Raw genomic sequence first — 15,821 nt, forward strand, 5'->3', positions numbered from 1 at the left:
CTGATCCCTCCAGAACATCGGATATTACTGACAGAGAATACCCTTGCCAACGTTTATAGGTGCACCATCGACAGCATTCTGTCTGGATGTGTCACTACCTGGTTTGGCAACTGTACCATTCAAGATCGGAGACAGTTACAGAGAGTGGTGAACTCAGCCCAGACAATCACAAAGGCCAACCTCCCATCTATAGAATCCATCTCCCAGGCCCACTGTCAAGGAAAGGTCTCCAGCATTCTCAAAGATCCATCCCACCCTGGCAATGTTTTTCTACAACCTCTACCATCGGGGAGAAGGTACAGAAGCCTGAACACACGCACCAACCAGTTTTGAAACAGTTTCTACCCTACTGTTGTTAGAATACTGAACGGTCTCACAGACTCTCAATACTCGCCTGTACCTGTGTTTTTGTTCATGCTGCTGTTTCCCTATTATTTACTTATCTATGCTACTGAACTCTGTGAGCTGCCTGTATTGCTCACAAGACAAAACTTTTCACTGTGTCTGTCATTACTTGCAAACCAAATATTTTCAACGAATCTTCCACCTTTAGGGTGACTGTTATCTTGGTCCAACTCATCGAATTTAAGTATAAATTTTTGCGTATGGAATAACTTTATTTCACCTGCATTTTATCCTGTTAAATACCAAGAGGACAGTATAGAAGTCAAGCAAGCTCAATGTTTGTACAGCCAACATTGAAGGAATGGTCCCAGAAAGACAAGAACAAATGGGTCAATGCTAATTCCTGCATCAGTGAGGAAACGAACAACAGATGAGTCGACTGTGGTGAAACAGACATTTGACTGTTTAATTTCAGATCAATGAATCTTCGAATGTGACTGTATATACTGAAGCCCATCATGTCAATGCTGTCTCTTTGGGAGAGCTGAGAAATTAATTCCACTCCCTTTCGCTCCAGTTTATCAAACGTTTGTTTCCACATGTATCAAACTGACTTGGTAATGTTTTAATTCCATGATCAGCCATGTAGAGTTTTAAAGATATTAGGTCAGAGATTAACTTAATTTCAATGGAGATAATGCAGTGAGAGGGTTTTAATTGGAGAGAATGTTTAAATTGAAAGTATCCCCAGAAGGGATGTAAACCACAGGCAGTAGCTTAGAAGATCAGAGATGGAGCTGTTAGGTCACTGGGACAACACGTGCTTCTGGGGCCATGTCAGGAGAATTGATCCCCTCAACCTTGGTTGTGTTCATGTCAGAACAATGCTGCACTCTCCCAACATTTATGTTCACCAACATTTCACGAGTTTCATCCCACCATCAAACTCACCATGGACTAATGTTTAGTATCTGTCTCATTCATGGACACATGCATCTCCATCAAGGATGGACACCACAGCACCTCACTCAACCACAAACCCACCCTCAACATATTAAAACAGACGTCCCCTCTGTACAAGCCGTACACTTACACAGGATCTGTTCAGGTCAGGGGGAATGTGAGGGGCACTTGGAAGTACACAAGGATGGCCTGATAAGAATGTGATACGATGCTTAACTCATCAATCGCCAGTTCTGACATGCCCCAGGGAGAAACTGCAATGACCTCCTCAGGAGACAGACACGAGCTGTAACCAACAGGGTACCCTTCATTGTCCAGTACTTACCAGGAGCTGAGAAACTACGTCACATTCTCCACAGCCTGCAACACATTATCGATGAGAATGAGCACCTCGCCAAGACCTTCCCCACCCCTCCACTTCTCACCTTTAAACAGCCACCAAACCTTAAACAGACCATTGTTCACAGCAAACTGCCCGGCCTTCAGGACAACACCAAACAACCCTGTCACAGCAGACACTGTAAAACGTGTCAGAGTGTCGCCATGGATACCGACATTACACATGGGGACATCTCCCACCATGTACGCGGCAGGTACTCACGTGACTCGGCCAATGTTGTCTATCTCATACGCTGCAGGGAAGGATGCCCAATGCATGGTACATTGGTGAGACCGAGCAGAGGCTACGGCAACAGATGAATGGGCACCGCGTAACAATCACCAAACAGAGGTGTTCCCTCCCAGTCGGAGATCACTTCAACGATCAGGGACTTTCAACCTCGATCCTTCAGGTAACCATCCTCCAAGGTGGACTTTGGGACAGGCAACAACGAAAAGTGGCCCAGCAGAATGATCTTAAAAATTCGTAAATTCAGCTCCTCGAGCCTGCTTTGTCATTCCACACGATCATGGCTGATCTCATCTCGGCCTCAACTCCACTTTCCTGCCTGCTCTCCATAACACTTCAACCCAACTACAGCCTGCATGTAGGGATCCCTTTTCATGGCACAAGGCACTTCACAGGAACCACATTCAGGAAACCATTACACATGGACCGAAACCTTGGCCAAAGAGAGGAACACCTTGAGATCCTGAGACCCCAAGGTAGAGGGGTGGAGATCTTTACAGAGTGACTTCCAGAGGGTACCATCCAGGCACAGACAGTGATGTCCAAGCAATGAATAACAGGAAGCCAATCTGGCATTTAATTTCCTGAATTATTCTTGTTGCCATTCTTTAAGAAAGAAACAACATTGGGTATTCTCCAGTCCTCTGGGAATTCTCCTGTGACGATAAAGGATACAAATATTTTGTACAAATCCGTAGCAATTTCCACACCTGTCTCTCTCAGGATTCTATGATAGATTCCATCAGGTCTTGGGGACTTGTCTACCTTAATGCTTTTCAAAACACCCAACACCTCCTTTTTAATATTGACATGCTCTAGAATATCAATATACAAGACTCACCATCCACCATGTCAGAGAGTGATAGAGATGTACAGCATGGGAACAGACCCTTCGATCCAACTCGTCCATGCTGACCACATATCCTAATCTAATCTCGTCCCATTCGCCCACACTGGGCCCATATCCCTCTCGACCCTTCCTATCCATATCAGTGAGCAGTGTAGGTTTCTTCCCTCCCGCCCCCCTGACCATGTACTCACTTTCTTTGTCTGATTTTCTTCCTTTTAAAAGTGCCGTTGTTTTGAGTTTGTTTTTCTCCAAAGTTGCATAATAAAACAGTAATTGCTGCTCCTGGAATTTGAGGAAATCACCCCCAACACAGAAAAAGGCCTCAAAAAAGAGGCAGCTCTTACAGTCACAACTTTTTCCCATCCTCCATCTTGGACTACCCAGAATCCTAAAGAAATACCAATGCAGTTTATTCATGAAGAACCTCACCCACTTCCTCCGGCTCCATGTGTAAATTCCCTCCTTTGCTCTGAGAAGACATACTCTTTCCCTGGTGACCTGTTGCTTGTTATCCCTCTGTAAAGTGCCTTGGAGGTTCCTTAATCCTGTTTTCCATAAACATCGCATGGTCGCTTCAAATTCTCTATTTCCTAGTTTGAGTTCATTCCTGTTATCTCCAGGGCTCTGTCTGTCTTCAGTTTCTTGAACCTTACTTATACCTTCTTCCTCTTTCTGCCTGAGACTTAACATCATAACACGTCTGAACAGGTCAACGAAATATATCGACAGGAACCATCTACAGCATCAACCTGCATTTATTGAGTTATCTTTCAAAACCAATTCAGTGCAATTGAAATACTGTGTGGTATCACTCACTGTAATAAACACTCTCCTGCAGAATTGTAGTTTTAAGATCAAAGTTTTTCTGAAGTTGTTCAGATCTCACCCCATCTAATACTGATCCTTTATACCTTTCTCCCCAAACTTGAGGTGAGAATTCATATGTTTCAGAGGATTGCCTTATTTGATGAGCTGTTCCTTGATATATAATAAGTACAATCCCACAGACTTTGTCATGATTGCACCTTGTCTAAAGTCTGAATCAAATCATTCAATAGCAGACAATTCCCAAGAGGTTAATGAGCAAAAGTCCCATTCAATGTTTTCAAGTCTCCATTCTCCTTACGTAAAAAAATTATACACAAGTTAAATACCACATGTGCTGAAAATCTGCAATAAAATCAAGAAATACTGAAATGCAGGTCAGGCAGCATCTGTGGAGAGAAACACAATTATCAATTTGCAATATTCATTTTGATTTTTTCAGCAGATGCTTCCGAAGCTGAGAATTTCAACACTTACTGTTTATATTCCGAACGTAAAACATGCCCTTGGAGTGATTAATGTGAATGGAATGTTAAATATATCACTGAGATGTGCTGGTGAAGGGCATTGTTTCGTAAATACATGGAGAACTTACAAAGAGAGGCTGGTGTGATTATTTTTCCCCACGTTATTACAGTTCCAGACAGATACCCCAAATTGTTAAGCTCCCAGGTGAGCAGGGATGAAATGGTTTCCTTTCTTCATTTACCTGGATCCTTGATTGGTCACTAACAGATTAATTTGAAAAGGGACCCTTTCTTGTGGATGTCTTCCTCCCAAACCATTTGAATTGGTGTTTAAAAGTATCCAATTAAACCTGGATATGTTGAATTAACAAAAGAGCGAATCTATTCATATCAGAATTCAAAAAGATTATTGTAACTCACATACACACAGATTAGGAAGAGAAGGAGTTGCAGGTAGATAGCATAGTGAAGAAGACATTTGATCCACTTGCCTTTATGAATCAGTGCATTGAGTATAGGAATTGGGATGTTGGGTTGTGGCTGTACAGGATATTGGTTAGGCCACCTTTTGGAATACTGCGTTCAATTCTGGTTTCCCTGCTGTAGAAAGATGTTGTAAAACCTGCAAGCATTCAGAAAAGATTTACAAGGGTGTTGCAAGGGTTACAGGGTTTGTGCTATCGGGGGAGGATGAATAGACTGAGGATATTTTCTCTGGAGCATCGGAGGCTGAAGGGTGACCTTATAAAGGTTTATAAAACCATGAGGGACATGGATAGGGTGAATAGCTTCAGTCCTTTCCCCAGGGTGGGGGAGTACAAAAACAGAGGGGGAAAGGTTTAAGGTGAGAGGAATAATAATTTAAAAGGAACCTTAGGGGCAACCTTTTCATGCAGAGGGTGGTGCTTATATGGAACATGCTGCAAGAGGAAGTGGTGGAGGCTAGTACAATAACAACATTTAGAAGTTAAAAGTCACACAACACCAGGTTATAATCCCACAGGTTTATTTGGAAGCACTAGCTTTCAGAGCGCTGCTTCTTCATCAGGTGAAGACAACCACCCAGTGAAGGAGCATCGCTTCGAAAACTCGTGCTTCCAAATAAACCCACTGGGCTATAACCTGGTGTTGTGTGATTTTTAACTTTGTCCACCCCAGTCTAACACCGGCTCCTCCAAAACATTCAAAAGGCATTTGGATGGGGGTATATGAACAGGGTGGGTTTAGAGGGATATGGGCCAAATGCTGGCAAGTCAAACTAGATTAATTCAGGATATCTGGTCGGCATAGACGAGTTGGACCAAAGGGTCTGTTTCCGTGCTGTATAACTCCAGTACTCTGTAACACTTAAAAGGCAGCTGGATGGGGACATGAATAAGAAGGCTTCAGAGGGATATGGGCCAAATGCTGGCAAGTCGGACGAGATTAATTCAGGATATCTGGTCGGCATAGACGGGTTGGACCAAAGGGTCTGTTTCCGTGCTGTATAACTCTAAGACTCTGTAACATTTAAAAGGCAGCTGGGTGGGGACATGAATAAGAAGGCTTCAGAGGGATATGGGCCAAATGCTGGTTTGTGGGACTAGATAACTTTCGGATATCTGGTTGGCATGGACGAGTTGGAGCGAAGGATCTGTCCAACTCTGTGACTCTGTAAGTGTAAGCTTTCTTGGGAGATTTTGACTTTTGTGACAGAGCCTTTTTAAATGACTGGGACATTTTGATTTGTGCTTATTTAGTTTAATTGGTTTCTTTTAATTTGTTTTCAGAGTCGTGTAAGGAGACTTCTGAAAAGTAGGCTGTCAGTAGGTTAGAAGATGGAATAGGTTATGCTGCATTCTGCAATTACAGCGATGATGATGGGCCAAGTGTAATACTTCAACTGGCTTGGCATTGATTTATTGGTTAATGCTCTTAGCCATTGAAGTTATAACATCTTCAGTTGAGAGTGAAAGCATATATCTTGGGAGGATATTTAATTGCTCTAAAGATACCACGTATCTGAAAGTTCCCTGCAGTTAAGAGATCAATGGGACAGGAATGACGTATTATCTCACAAAGTAAGTCTGTTTCTCTCTGCTGAACTTCTACTCAGCTAAAGATTGACTCTGCCTGTTGTGTGACATGGCTTTTAATTTCCACTGATCAACCAGATGAACATTAGTAACACAATATAATTAAACTCAACTTTCCCTCAGTATTCTTGTTGGTGATGCAGACAAAGGGGGACCAAATATGGTTTGCGGTTCAACTTGATTTTATTAACAAAATATTAAAACAGATTGTCAGCATTTCCCGAATTCCCACAATCTTTACTCTCTCTCCAGCTCTATCCATCTGAAAAAGGATATTAACTGGAACAATCCATGTTGAGCCATTGGAATCATTTCAACTCCCCCTCCAACTCTGCCGAGGACATGGAGGTCCTGGGCCTCCTTCACCGCCGCTCCCTCACCACCAGACGCCTGGAGGAAGAACGCCTCATCTTCCGCCTTGGAACACTTCAACCCGAGGGCATCAATGTGGACTTCAACAGTTTCCTCATTTCCCCTTCCCCCACCTCACCCTAGTTCCAAACTTCCAGCTCAGCACTGTCCACATGACTTGTTCGGACTTGTCCTACCTGCCTACCTCCTTTTCCACCTATCACCTTCATCCCCTCCCCCACTCACCCATTGTACTGTATGCTACATTCTCCCCACCCCCACCCTCCTCTAGCTTATCTCTCTACGCTTCAGGCTCACAGCCTTTATTCCGAACAGCTTTTGCCTGAAACGTCGATTTCGAAGCTTCTTGGATGCTGCCTGAACTGCTGTGCTCTTCCAGCACCACTAATCCTGAATTTTTCATCGACAGTACTCTGTTAAAAATCACTGTGCCTACATTGAGATTATGGCAAATGATGTGACATAGAAACTTGCACAAGGTAATTCCGGGATTTGGGAGATCTTGGGGTGAATTGTCTGAAAGAGACAGCACAGCCACAATGGGCTGAATGCCTGCTAAGATTCTGTTGATTTGTCCTCAATGCAGCTTTTTGCAACATCTCCACTTACTCCTTCCCCACTAACTGCAAATATCTTCAAGGTGCTGCACAAAATAACATTGAGCCCTTTGCTATTTTCTTGTCTGCTCCATATTCCTTAGACTTGAGTTGTGCAACATTGGAGTTTGGTTAATTTCTCATCTGTCCGTTTGGGGACAAATGGGACGTGAGATTGATTTATCAAGCAGCCAACAATTTAGCATGAGATGGAAGGGGTCAAAAACAATCAGTGAGAGTACAACACTCAGACACACACAGTATGAGAGGTCGGGTGCAGTACATAAAGGCTGTGATTTCCATCTGGCTGCGTGGCCCCAGTGGCCTAGTGGATATGGCACTGGCCCTCTAAGCCAGGGGTTGTGGGTTCAAGTCCCATCTGGGGTGTCAGTTACCTGCCCTTTGTCAACTTGATTTCTAATTTACTTTGGGAAAATCTCCATGTCTGCATTCAGTTGATGGGAAGTGGTGCCCAACATCTTCTTGCACAAGATTTGCAGGATTGAGGTGAATTCCCTGAAAGAAACAGCACAGTCACAATGGCTGAAAACCTGCTGAGATTCTCCTGGGGATGGCATGGTGGCTCAGTGGGTAGCATTGCTGCCTCACAGCATCAGGGACCTGGCTTTGATTCCTCCCTTGGGTGTCTGTTTGTGCCGAGTTTGCACATTCCCTCCATGGGGTACTCCGGGTGCTTTGGTTTCCTCCCACAGCCCAAAGATGTGCAGGTTCGGTGGATTGGCTTTGGGGAATGCAGGGTGAGAGGATAGGGGTTGGGCCTGGAAGGGATGCTCTTCAGAGGGTCAGTGTGGATGTGATGGGCTGAATGGCCTGCCCTTCTCATGCGAAGTCTTTTATGAACAGTTTTGGAGCAGATGGTCAGATCTCCACTGCAGGACCCACTGAAGGCTTTGCTCAGCGTTTGGCGGTCAGGTGTGTTTTCCTCCTCTCCTGTATCTGATCTTCCAGAATCTTCTGTGGCTTTGGCCAATACGGTCATGAGCTGGGTTCACATCATCCAATGGGGTCACACCAATACCCTTCACTGTTGTCATGCCAGGAGCTATAAAGTGGATTGGCTCAGGCTGACACTTCGCAATATATAACCCTCAGTCTGGTTGGAACTGGTTCTTCTTGAATCTTTGTAGCTCTTTGATCTTAGTTGCACTGTTGTCTCGAGCCGATAGCTGCTGTTTAACTTAGTTTGGCCAATTTTCTGTCTGGTCAAATTTCAAATTTGTTGCCATGGTCCTGTGACCATACAAGATTAAGATCAGCTGCACAGTGAAGGTTTCAACAAATCAAAACCCCAAATAAGACTTGAACGCACAATCTCTGGTTTAGGAAGTTAGTGCCTTACCCATGAGGTCACTGGGATAGAGCCAACGGATAGAGCTACCAATCTATGGACAAAGCAGCTTCTGTTTTGGTTGTGTTGGTGTCAGTCTAAGCTATATTCTGTCAACATTACCAGCTGAACCCCAGATTACCTGCATGTTTGGTATTTATGATAAGGTCCAATATGTCAATGGAAATGATTGAAATCTGGGTGTTCAAGGTTGGAACTGATGGGGCTGTGGCTATGCATTTGGGCCCTTACCTTTCTTAGTCAAGGTATTGAATACAATTGCAAGGAGGCTATGATGGAGATGTGAGGTAGTTAGGCCATCGTTGGAGAACTTGGAGTGCCACATCCACAGATTGGACAAACATTTGTGGGAAGGCAACTGCTGAAAATCATCAGGCCCTGAGTCAGAGTCGGGGTTCACCAACAGAGTTTATTGTCCAAGGAAATCCCGGAGCTCCGGGGAGAGAGCAGCACCAACAGCACAGTGGTCAGCTGTGATTCTTCTCTCAACCCGGAGCACATGGTCAAGATACTGTTATACATTTTGTGATATAATAGGTCAGTGATGAGGTTATTGTCTCTGTAACATGGCTTGTTTATTGTAAACATTGCAGAATCCTTGATCGTTTCGGTGCAGTTATTGTCAGTTCCAGTGTGGCCTTTGTTAATTTCAGTGCAGTTGTTGTCAGTTTCAGCATCTGCGCGGAAGTCCGTTGCTGTAGTAATGGGCGCTAATCGCTCTTCCTGAGAAGGCCGATTACTGCAGCCCTGACTATTATCACTCTGTATTGAGGCTGTATCTAACATTTCTATCAAACGTGTTGTCTGACCAGACCCTTTGGCGGGGAGTGTATGTTCTTCATGTGTATTGTCTCTCCCATCCGCCTTAAACTAATCAACTCGGTTGTGAGTGCATTTTGCTGGCATTCTGGTGGCCCCAGGCAGTGTCTGTGTTTGCTCTGCTGTCTCTCTCCATATTGTGGTCCGGCGGCCATCTTGTGTGCCAAGTGGCCAACTAATGGCTCAGCGGCCATCTTGTGTGTCCGTGTGCCTAGTGTCACCCTGCCCCGTGCCATCTCCCACTTCACTTTGTGGTCAAGGAGGCGAGGGTATTAACTGGAACAATACATGTTGAGCCATTGGAATCCCCTTCCTGTCCCGATATAGGGCTGCCTCTCTTCCACAAAGCGGGGTCTCACAAGTTCGGGCAGATCTTCTCTCTCTCCAGATTTTTGTTTATTTATAAAATATACTTTATTCATAAAAAATCAAATAGAAATGCAGACAAAGGTTCTAAACCAGTTGAGCACTGTCTATGCAGAGAGAAAAGAACCAACAAAACACTGGAATTTTGACATTTCTCAAAGTTCTGTGTCACGAAAAATAAAGGCATTTTGGACTTGCGCAGGAACCGATCTCTGTTCATTGTCAGGCACCAAGAGGGTCTGAGAATTTAAAGAACGATGTGATAATTTGTGATAGACCTTAGACTGTGTTGTTTCCCTGTACAACTTGGCAGCAGCTGCCCGAAACATTAGTGTATCTCTCAGTGTGTCGTGACAGATCTTGGAATATGCTCGCCGTTAGCACTCGTTTAAGATCAACTATTCCCAATCGAGTACTGTCACTGAGTTTTTGTGGCTTAATGGGTAAGACTGTAGCTTCTGATGGAGTGAATTGGAGGTTCAAATCCCTGTTGGGGTGTTGACTTTTGAAGCCTGATCTTTGTGGTGGCTGATTTACATCCCATATCAACTCCATCTCAATCCAAATTGACTGGATTTTTCAACTACTCCGTTAAAAATTACTTGCCTGCTTCGAGATTATGGAAAATGCTCTTTAGTAGAAACTTGCACAAGGTAATTCCAGGAATTGGGAGATCTTGGTGTGAATTGTCTGAAAGAGACAGCACAGCCACAATGCGCTGAATGCCTGCTATGATTCTGTTGATTTGTCCTCAATGCAGCTGTTTGCAACATCTCCACTTACTCCTCCCCCACTAACTGTAAATATCTTCAAGGTGCTGCACAAAATAACATTGAGCCCTTTGCTATTTTCCTGTCTGCACCATTTTCCTCAGACTGCAATTGTGCAAAGTTGGAGTTTGATGGATTTCTTGTCTGTCCGTTTGGGGCGAAATGGGAGGTAAGATCAATTTTATCAAGCAGTCAATGATTTAGCGTGAGATGGAAGGGGGAACAACCAATCAGTGTGAGGATAAAACTCAGAGAAGAACACAATATGAGAGGTTCAGGGTGCAGTATTTACAGGCTGCCATTTCAGTTTGGTAGATGTGGCCCCAGTGGTCTAATGGATAAGGCACTGGCCTCCTCAGCCTCGGATTATGGGTTCATGTCCCATCTGGGATGGCTAACTTTTAAGCCTTGTCTTCACGACTGATCTTCTTTGTCTGATGTCAAATCGATTTCTCATCTCCCCTGGAAATGTCCCCTGGTCTGTGTTGGGTTTGGTGGGATGTTGTGTCAGAAAAATACAGAACTTTGTGGGGTGTGCAGGATATGGGGCTAAATCACCCCTCTCTCTATGTCGGAGTTGGTGGGATCAGTCAAAAGTCGTCTTTTTTTGAATAAAATCTCTAACTTGAAATAAACAAAAGAGGTCCCTGTTCGGTAGCTCGTGTTTCCGTGCTAACTGATCGAAGGACATCATTGTGTCTCCCTCAAACAAATCACCCACGCAACACACACCCCTAACTGCCCAATGTTTGGATCCTGAATCTATCATCCCCGGTTGAAAACCCGGCATACCCGGTGTAAGAGAAGATGTCTTGCCAAGATTGCCTTCCCTCTGCTGAATTGCCCTCCGTGCTTTAACAGTATCGATAACTATTGGGTTATGGCAATATTCCCGAAGTGTCCTCATTTTGTCCAAACACAGCAAGTGAGTAAGGGGTCACCTTAGCCTGGGAGGTTTCAATATCGAACCATATTGAAAGAGGGTCCCCACAAGCCCAATCACTCATGTAGGATAAAAGTGAGCTTAGTTGGTAGCTTTTAATGTCTGGGAGATCCACTCCCCCCAGTCTGTGAGACAATCGCAGTTTAGCTCATTTAATGAGGGGCCACTGACGATGTCAAATAAAGGGGCTGAACCAGCCGTTCAGTCTCCTGAATGTTTGCTTATCGAAAATCAGGGGGAGCATCCATATAGGGGATAGTAAACGAGGGAGAATATTCATCTTAATAAGTACTATCCGACCCAACCACGAGACCAGAAGGGCCTCCATCTTTGAAGGTCTTGTTTGATTTTGTCAAATAATTAAACAAAATTGTCTTTGAACAGCCGATTCAGAACTGGAGTAATGAACATGCTCAAATACACAAAACCCCCCTGTGACCATTTAAATGGGAATCGATATTCACCCACAAGACTTAACACTTTCATAAGACCACCCATAGGCATAGCCTCTGATTTTGCAAGATTAATCTTGTCCCCCAAAAAGGTGCCAAACACACAGATGCATGCTAACAGGCGAGGGACTGAAACTGCTGGATTTGATGAAAGAATGAGGACAAGATTGTTGGTTGCTTTTAATGTCTGGGAGATCCCAGACGCCCTCTCAACTCGGTCAAGCGCCTTCTCTGTATCTAGAGAAATCACCAATCCCTATATTGACTGTTGTTGACACACTTGAATTACATTAAGCAGCCTCCTAACATTATTGAAGGATCTGTGGCCCTTTATGAAGTCCGTCTGGTCCTCTTTAACAATAGAAGGTAACACAGTCTCCAACCTGAACACAAGAGTATTAGAGAGGATTTTAAAGTCCACATTTAAGAGTGAAATGGGCCTGTACAAAGCACAGTCCCCCAGGACCTTCCCTTTTTTAAGAATAAGCGAAATATTGCCCTCTCTCAGAGATGGCGGGAGACAAACATGGCTGTATGAGTCATTAAACATGTTGAACATCGGGCCTGACAATATGTTTATAAATTCCTTCTAGAATTCACTGGGAAGTCCATCAGGACCGGGTGCCTTTCCATTCTGAAGCTGCTTCACAGCCTCCTGCACCTCTTGCTCTGATAAGGGGACATTGAGAAAAGACTCTTGTTCAGGGGTCACACCCAGGAGCTCCAGATCCTTGAATAAAGCCTTCATTTTGGCCCGCCCCGCCTCACAAACCTCAGATTGGTATAACTTAGAGAAAATTCTCTGGAATGACACATTAATCTTTTTGGAGTCACACATTCGGTTCCCAGACCCTTCCCTAATCACCGTAATGGCTTGAGGGGTGCTCCTTTTCCGAGCGAGATATGCTAAGTATTTACCAGGCCTGTCTCCATGATCATATAACCTTTGCTTTGCAAAATTAAGCTCATTCTTTGCTGTCTGCGTGAGCACAGAATTCAATGCAGACCGCAGTGCCGTAATCCTCTGTAACTTGACCAATGAGGGCCTATCAAAGTAGGCCTTCTCAGCTGCCTTCAACCGTGCTTCGAGGAGACATTGCTGCTCACCCTTCTTCCGCCTCCTACTGGCAGAGTAGGAAATAACTGACCCACTGGCATAGGCTTTGTCAATTTCCGAAAGGAAGGATGGGCTACTAACCGAGCGTGATTTATTGTCTAGGAACGCCCAAAATTCCCGAGAGAAATGCTCCACAAACGTATTATCCTTGATGATGAAGAGATCCATTTGCCAGTGCCTTGGACCCACTGTAACGTCCTTAATCTTAACCAACAGGTACACTGGAGTGTGATCAGAGATGGTAATATTACCGATCGTACAAGCTGCCACCAAGTCCAGGGTTGCCACGGGGATTGGAAAAAAATCAATCCTGGTGTGACATCTGTGTGTATTGGGAAAAACCGTAAAATCCCTGCCTGTAGGGTGGAGACACCTCCAGATGTCCACCAACCCTCACTCCACACACAGATCCACTCATTGTTTAGTTTGTACAGAGGATATCGGGGGTGGTGGCTTTGGGCAACCTCTGTACTGTGGGATACATGAGACAGTTAAAATCTCCCCCTATAATGATATGCCAGGACTCCAGACTGATCAATTTAGAAAACAAAAAGTTGAGGGGCTGGGCTGGAAGGCAAAAAACATTTAAACACCATATTCTTCACCATTTATCAAGGCTATAAGAGTTACAAACCTCCTCTGTGTGTGTCTTTAACACACTCTAGTAACTTAAATGGGAGATTCCCCCTCACCAATACAGCCACTCCCCTCTTTCTGGGATTAAATGATGTGAAGTAAACCCGATCAAGGCCATTCTGCTGTAGTTTCAAATGCTCCCTGTCATCCAAGTGCATCTCCTGTAACAAAGGAACATCCACTTTCTCCTTTCTAAGACTCAAAAGTACCTTATTCCTCTTAATTGGTGAGTGACTTCCCTTGATATTCCAGGTTCACCATTTAATCAAGTCATTAGCCATAACCTTCTGCAGTAACATTTAAATTCCAGAGAGGAGGAACTCGAACCACAAATCACTGAGCCTTAGTGTCATATGCTCCATCAAATCTAAAAACTACATAAACTGAAACCACGACATTTAACAAACCTCCAAAACTATCAAAGATTAAAAGCAATACAAACCACCATATAAAGTGCCAATGGCGCTGAATAGGGGAACTCACCTCCTGCCCAAAGGGGGCAACTACCCATCCCAAACTGCCCATAAGTGAGCATCTAGCCATCCCAACCAGTTTCCCTCCTTCTAGCTCGAGCCGTTGCACAAACACAAGCAGAATAGAAAGTAAATATACCATAGAATAGCAATATAAATAAAGATAAAAAACATTTAAGATCGATGGGGTAAATACCCCACCCATCCTCTGGCATAACTTCACTTAGAAATTGAAAGTACACATCTCAACCACCACCAAACACAGTTTAAACCAGATTATTACCCAATCGGGAAAACAAGGAAAAGAAAGCTCCAACTGGACTTCCTCGGTTTTTTAAAAAACAACAAAGTCATAACCAAACAACACTATTTGTAGATACTAAATTGTTCAGATTCGGTTAATTTGTCCACAAAGTCTCTTGCCTTCTCCGATGTATCAAAGAGATGTACGGATCCATGTAAGGTTATCGGAGCACCGCCGGATACCTCAGAGAGTACTGGATCCCAAACTCCCTCAGTCTTCTCTTGGCAGAAACATTATCCGTCAGGGGGCGGGAATTAAACAGGCAGGGGTGACAAAGGAAGTCAGGAAATGTATCATAGGGAAAGAGAGAGCCTACAAAGTGGCCAAGAGCACTGGGAAATCAGAAGATTGGGAAGCCGACAAAAATAAACAGAGGATAACAAAGAAATAGAAATAGGAAGGAGAGGATCAAATATGAAGGTAAGCTCGCCAGTAATATTAGAAATGATTGTTAAAGTTTCTTTCAATACATAAGAAACAAATGAGAGGCAAAAGTAGAAATTGGGCCGTTCCAAATTGATGCAGGAAGGTTCGTGAAGGGAGATAAGGAAATGGCTGAAGAACTTGGTAAATACTTTGTGTCAGTCTTCACAGTGGAAGACATGAGCATTATCCTAACAATTAAGGAGAGTCGGGGGCAGATTTGAATATGGTAGCCATTACAAAAGAGGAAGTGCTTGAAAAGCTAAAAGGTCTAAAAATTGATAAATCTCCCAGCCCTGATGGTCTACATCCGAGAGTTCTGAGGGAGGTGGCTGAGGAAATAGTAGAGGCTATTTTTAATCTTTCAAAAATCACTGGAGTCAGGGAAATTCCCAGATGATTGGAAAATCACTGTTGTAAACCCCTTGTTCAAGAAAAGATCAAGATAAAAGATGGAAAATTATCGGCTGGTTAGCTTAACCTCGGTTGTAGGTTAAATTCTAGGATCCATCATTCAGGATGAGATTTCTAAATTCTTGGAAGTGCAGGGTTGGATTAGAACAAGTCAGCATGGATTTAGTAAGGGGAGGTCATGCCTGACAAACCTGTTAGAATTCTTTGAAGAGGTAACAAGTAGGTTAGACCAGGGAAACCCAGTGGATGTTATCTACCTAGATTTCCAAAAGGCCTTTGATAAGGTGCCTCATGGGAGACTGCTGAGTAAGGTGAGGGTCCATGGTGTTCGAGGTGAGCTACTGGCATGGATTGGGGATTGGCTGTCTGACAGAAGGCCGAGAGTTGGGATAAAAGGTTCTTTCTTGGAATGGCAGCTGGTGACAAGTGGTGTCCCGTAGGGTTCAGTGTTGGGGCCGCAGCTGCTCACTTTATATATTAATGATCTGGATGAAGGGACTGAGGGGCATTCTGGCGAAGTTCACCGATGATGCAAAGTTAGGCAGAGAAGCCGGTCGTTCTGAGGAGGTGGGGAGGCTGCAGTAAGATTTAGACAGTTTAGGAGAGTGGTCCAG

At 44.0% G+C, this 15,821-nt stretch overlaps 1 non-coding gene across 1 annotated transcript; it reads left to right on the plus strand.

Annotated features, from left to right (window-relative positions):
• Nucleotides 1-7,435: 7,435 nt before the first annotated feature.
• On the plus strand, nt 7,436-7,508 carry trnar-ucu (transfer RNA arginine (anticodon UCU)). The gene has a single exon. It is a non-coding gene; the product is annotated as a tRNA-Arg (tRNA).
• Nucleotides 7,509-15,821: the final 8,313 nt, after the last annotated feature.

This window comes from Chiloscyllium punctatum, chromosome 18, assembly GCF_047496795.1.
Source record: "Chiloscyllium punctatum isolate Juve2018m chromosome 18, sChiPun1.3, whole genome shotgun sequence".
Taxonomy (NCBI): Eukaryota; Metazoa; Chordata; class Chondrichthyes; order Orectolobiformes; family Hemiscylliidae; genus Chiloscyllium; species Chiloscyllium punctatum.